This window comes from Muntiacus reevesi, chromosome 7 (assembly GCF_963930625.1).
Source record: "Muntiacus reevesi chromosome 7, mMunRee1.1, whole genome shotgun sequence".
NCBI classification, from domain to species: domain Eukaryota; kingdom Metazoa; phylum Chordata; class Mammalia; order Artiodactyla; family Cervidae; genus Muntiacus; species Muntiacus reevesi.
Genome location: NC_089255.1, coordinates 79,272,662 through 79,278,797, shown reverse-complemented (window position 1 = coordinate 79,278,797; position 6,136 = coordinate 79,272,662).

Genomic DNA, 6,136 nt, shown 5'->3' with positions numbered 1-6,136 from the left:
CCATGGAATGAGCGTTGAGGGAAATAGTTGTGTTTCAAGGGCGGTGTTAATTCTACTCAGTTATTTTCCAGAAAGTGGAAACTGCTTGAGTCCCTTCTTCCTTTCCTCATCTTCTGTTATTCAACTCTCCCTTTTCTTGTCACTATTTTTCTCCTCTCTTATTCTTTGCTCATTTTAGAAAGGCAATACAGTAGAGATTAAGAGTGTGAAATATGGAGTCAGACTTCCTGGGTGGGAATGCTGGCTTTGAGCTCCAGTGGTGACTTTCTAGCTAATCACTTCATTACTCTAAACTTCTGTGTTTTGTAGGTAAGTCATAACTAATAATTATACCTACCTCCTGGGATGAGGCACATTCAAAATGATTGATAAGGGTTAAGTATTTTAATTTTCTTTTTCATTCATTCTCTTTCAACTGGGCCACATTTTGTTCCTGTTCTTCTCTGCTAAACTCCAGAGCAATTGGTGGTTCGGAGAGAGAGTTACTATTAGACTTACAGAATCAACTTTCAAGTGAGGAGTGAAATGGAACCATTTTATTTCCTTCTTTTTTCCTTATTATAATTAGGGTATTTCAGGAGCTCTCTGTGAATATAATATTGGCAGAGATGAAAATGTACAAAACCAGTTGAGAGGAACACATATGTACTATACATGCAAACAGGAGAATGAAAGTCCTACTTCAAGTAAGAATCTCCCAGCTGACAATTTCACCTTCATCTAGGCCTTGTTTGCTTAACTGGTTAGAATACTTTCTAATAAGACCAAGATGAAGGCTTTAAAATTCTAGAGTGTGGTCACCTTACTTTATCTCTTTTATGGCTAGAGACCACTCCCCTGACCCTGGCCAGTCACCTATGAATGCATCCATTGTTCAAAAGATGATCAGTTGGAGGAGTCTGATGAAAGCAGTGCACATTCATCATCTCAGTAGGAAACAACTACAATTGAGAGTACATTCTATCACGGAGGTGGGTTTGTAGATGAAGAGAACGCAGACTCACATCCTTGTAGAGTTCATAGAAGACCGGTAGGCTTGGAGTGATAAGTTCCCCAGCAGTTGATGGTGTACAGTAAAGATTACCCCTGTGTTCCTTGCCTTCAGTGTCTGAGCTCTGACTCTGGAGAATTGCCATCTGTTCCTTCAGACCAGAATAGTCTAGGCTGATAAATTTCTCCCCACACCACTCACACATGCTTTTCCACTGACCCTTTCCTCTGCCTGAAATATTCTTCTTCTTACATACCTGTGAGGCTGGGCTGGAACTATCACTCAGGCTTTTACTCAAAATCACCTGCTCCGGGTGGCCTTTCAGCCATTCTTTCTGAAATTCACCACTCCTCCAACATTTAAAATCACCCTTCTTTGTTTTTTTCCTCCTCAGGCTTTATCAGTATCTATCATACCATATAGTTTACCTATTTATCTTATTTATTTTCTGTCATCCCTAATTCAATGCAAATTCCCTGAAGAAGAGGTTTGGGTCTGTTTTGTTGACTGTAGTATCCCTAGAACCTAGTATAATCCCTGGCACATCGTTGACTCTTAATTCATGTTGAATGAGTGAATGCATAAATTGGTGTGAATCGTTGATCAATGTATCTGGTCCCCCTCCTCAAATGTGAACTCTATGAGACCAGAAGCCGAGCCTGTTTTACTCACTCCTGTATCCTTAGAGCTGAACCAGGGGCCTAGCAGATGGTAGATACTCTCTAAGTATTTTTTAAATAAGTAATTTAAAATATCATAAATGCCAGTATCGAGAGAAGGAATTTCCTGGCGGGAACATGGTAATGCAGATGTCTTCACAGTTATGAGGCTGCCTAAGCAGTCTCCGAATTAACATCAGAGTAATACTGGGTATGGTTGGGATCACTTTTCAAACACACTTATGGTCTGACAACTTGAAATGACACAAAATAATGTGTTACAGTGGTGTCCTACCAAGCTTTGAGTTTGGGCTCTAAGAGTCAACGCCTGGGGCAAAAATTGTATCAGTAAAAAATTGCCTTTAGAAATCTCTTAGATCACCCACATAGTACAGATTACTTGGTTTTATGTATTTTGTGCCAACTCACAGTTAAGTTCAACTCAGCCAGTTTTCCCCCAGAGTTGGAACAGATGGTCGTGGCTGTTTCTTTGGTTGAGCACCAGATGAAGTAATTGGCTTGAATTGAAGGGCCATATTGTTGGGGGGGGGGGGTGGTGGAATTACGTATATATGTATATATTCATCCGTATTATTTTCTTTTGTTGAATGTATAGTTTACTTCAAGCAACTTAAATACTGCTGTATGTAGCTCCATTGTACTGTTTGGTTCTCAGTGTTATCAGATACTCTTCATTGTTTGTCAGGAAGATAGATGGAAAGGAGCTGGAAAATAATCCTTTGGGGGCATCACAACTGTTGGCATAACCACTAGGAAAATGTCAATCATAATGATTTTCCAAATTAAAAAAAAAAAAGCGACTTTTATTTAAACTGTGTACATGCTCTAAATCCCTATAGAAAATAATAAAAAGCATTATGGCCTGCTCACTGTGTGTCAAGTACTAGGTTCTTTATGTATATTGTCTCCTTGTGCTGCCTCATGGTAACCCTTTGAAGAAGGTATTACGAACCATGAGACTCTGCTGTGATTTTTCACAAGAGCCAGGCATCCACACAAGCTTGGCACATTGCCCAAAAGAACACATTTAGCTGTAGCCAGTGACGGAGCCACTCCCCTTCCAGGGCATGAGACAAACATTTCTGTCCCTTTCTCTAGGGTTGTCTTTTTGTCCACATGAAGTCTGCCAGGCAGGGATTCTTAGAAACCTTTTCCACACTTCACAAAAGTACATGGGTATTATCTATTTATCTATATAAAGGAAATAAGAGTCAATCAACTTATTCCAAGAGTTCTGCGTTATGATACTCACTTTATTGGTAGCACTGAAAAATTTTAAATTCCATTTTGATGGCAACTTAGGAGTTACTTATAAACCAGCTCATATAAGGGGTAAAAGGAATCATGTTCACGGTCTTTGTGTCTTTTTTTATCATGTTCTCTGCTTAGTGTCCTATTTTCTACACTAGATGACTTCTTTCTTTCAACCTGTTCTCAGTAAAAAGACTACTAATACAATAGCATCGCTTCAGACAAGCAGCAATGGAATATCCCACCTTGGTTGTTTTTGCACCTCTTCATCTGTTATTTCCCTTGGCTTCTTTACACATCACAGTTTCTTCCACATCTCCCCCAAACATATTTAATATTGATTATAAACATGAGCCATGTCGCCAAGATGTCTAAACCTTCTATCATTTTCCCTTTCTTTATTTTCTATCCCCTCCTCTTGAGGAAACTGGCTTTGTTCTACCATCAGCCATTGTGTTCAGTTTTGGGGCAAAGTAGTCTACTTGGCCACGTTGGTAAAAATAGAAAAAGTGCTAGGGGAGGAGGCAAAGATGTGCTGATTCTACGTTTCACACTCGCAGATGATGACAGTGGCTCTTGGGGACTGTAAGACTTTTTTCCCCTGTTACCCAACTAGTAATTAGCAGTGCTGGGAGTTTGAATCTGGGTCAGCAAGGTTCCAAAAACACCTACTGTTTCCATTATTCCACAGTGCTTATCATAAGCAGCAAAATCCCGTTAAATGCAACTTTGGGGCAACAAGGATGAGCAGACTCTGTGTGAACAAACAGAATCATACATGATTAATGGGTCTGATCATGTGACTTTGGAGAGAGAGGCCAGATTAAATGAAGGACTCTCCTGAGATCCCCAGTAGCATGGGTGACCAATGTTTCCTCTGTGTCTGGGAGCATGTTAGATATTTTGAAGAAGACAGGGGGTATCCTATAAGAAACAGTGTAGTTGAAGGGAAAATAGGCCTTATAATATTCAGGGTACCTCCTAGATACAGAGAGCACACTCAAACTATACAATTAGGAAGAGTTTAAGGGGAAAGAAGCAGACCCACAGATACACTGGTATAACACAGATAAACGCAGGCAAACTAGTGGTTACCAGCGGGGAGGGGGAAGGAGGGAGGGACGATATAGGAGTAGGGGAGTAAGAAGTGCAAATTATTAAGTGTAAATTATGCTACAAGGACATAGTGTACAACATAAGGAATATAGCCAAGATTTTATGATCATTATAAACGGAGTATAACCTTTAAAAATTGTGAATCACCATACTGTTCACTTATATAGTATCATATATCAACTATACTTCAATAAACATTTTTGATAAAAAAGAAAGGTTTAAGGGATTAATCTGCTTATAAAGACAAGAGTGAGTTTTAAGGAATTGGGGCCAGCGAGAGTGGGATTCTGTTACCCACACCCACACATCCAAGGGCAAGGGGAAGGGCAGAGCATAACTGCGTGAAGAGGAAGGGACACTTCCCTCTCTCAGGAGCTATGACATTCAGTACAGAAAAACAGCCAACCTGTGGTGAGCCATGAGAGAGGGAGCCACAGTCATAATTATCTCAACCTCACTCAACCTTTAACTTTTTGGTGATGCTTCCCATTAGGTAATCCCAGCCAGAAGCTAGAGGGCAAACACTGATTCCATCCATAAAATTCAACAACTAAAACTGTCAGTAAATAGATGCTATAGACCCATGTCTCCATCTTCCACTCTGAAAATAACAGTGCCCTATGTCAGCCTAAAGAAGTTACACAAGATGGACCTTCACCCTTAATCCCATAGGAATGGAATGGTGTCTGACAAGTGGGATTTGTAAGCAGCTCTTTTGTCACTTTCTGTTTGTCTGTTTCTGTTCACCTTAAGCCCTGATCATAAAGATGAGATCATTAGGTAACATTTAACCTAAGTCCTGAGTTCTGCTTTACTGAATAGACATAACACCTTGCCTAAACTGTTGATTCTTTCCGAAACCAGATTAAAAAGAGTAAGACTGAAAAATTAAGTAAAGAATGACTGACTCTCTACCCCAGCTTCCCTTTTAGCAATTTGCATGCGTGCAGGAGACCACCCAAAGGAAGATCAGAAGATGTCAGCAGCTCTGCATGCAATGGAAAAATGACGAAGAATCTGACCTTCTACCTTAATGATTAAGTGAGACTGTTTTTCCTTTTTCCCTTTAAAAATTGTCATGGTTTAGCAGGATCTTTGGAGTTGGTCTCCAGACAAAATCCGCTTTCTTCCGAGATTTCTGGCTTTTCTGAATAAAACACTTTTCTTTTCTACCGACACTTGCCCCTAAATTATTGGCTTTTGAGCAGAAAGCAGCTGAACCCGAGTTCAGTAACAGTTTCAAGTAAGACCAGTTCAAATTAACATTGAAATAAACTGGCTTCCTTGTTCACCCAAAGTGAAAGGCAAGGTGAGCTTAAGCTTTCTGTATGAGTGCATTTCAATTGCATCCTATAAGCAATGTTTTTGCTCAATTCCCTTTCCATTGTGCAACTTTATTTCACTCATTCAGGGTTTTCTCCATCATTATTTTTCTTCTTTCCATTTCTGCTCTTTCCTTTCCTTCAGTAAAAAGGACTGCTTGGCTTGTGTATCTTCATCAGCAAATGCTTGGAAATAACGCACCATGGCAGCTTTGCAAGGGTTTTCTCTTTCCTCCATCCAGACAGAAAAACAAAAGGGTAAGGATGGCTCGAGGGATTGGATCAGAATGTTGTTTTATTGCAGCTGTTTCTGGATCGCGGAGTCACCGGAGGGAAACAATGTGTTCAGGGACTGAAGGAAATGGTTTGGCTCCAATCTGTCCCGAGTCATCTGGAGAAGAATTTCTCATTGTTAGCGAGGCTAGTGCTCAACAGGGATTTGCGTCTCTCCACAGCGTGTGTGTTAGGGGGAGAGGCATGGGAACGTCACATGTGATCGGAGCAAAGAAGGCAAACGCAAAAACAAACAAACAACTGAACTTTGGTCAGGGCATAAGCCATTTACTCTCTGGGCTCTGGTTTAAATGTGCAGCTCAGAAAAAATAAATAAATAAATAAATGTGCAGCTCAGGAAAGACTCTCCCTTTATATCTAAGAGCCTGAGGGCTGGTGAGTCAAGGCAATCTCCATTTTCATCCAGCAGGTAAAGTAAAGATGGGGTTTATGTAGACCGGTGGATCAAGTTGATAAATGAATGAGTGAGTCCAGTGGAAGAT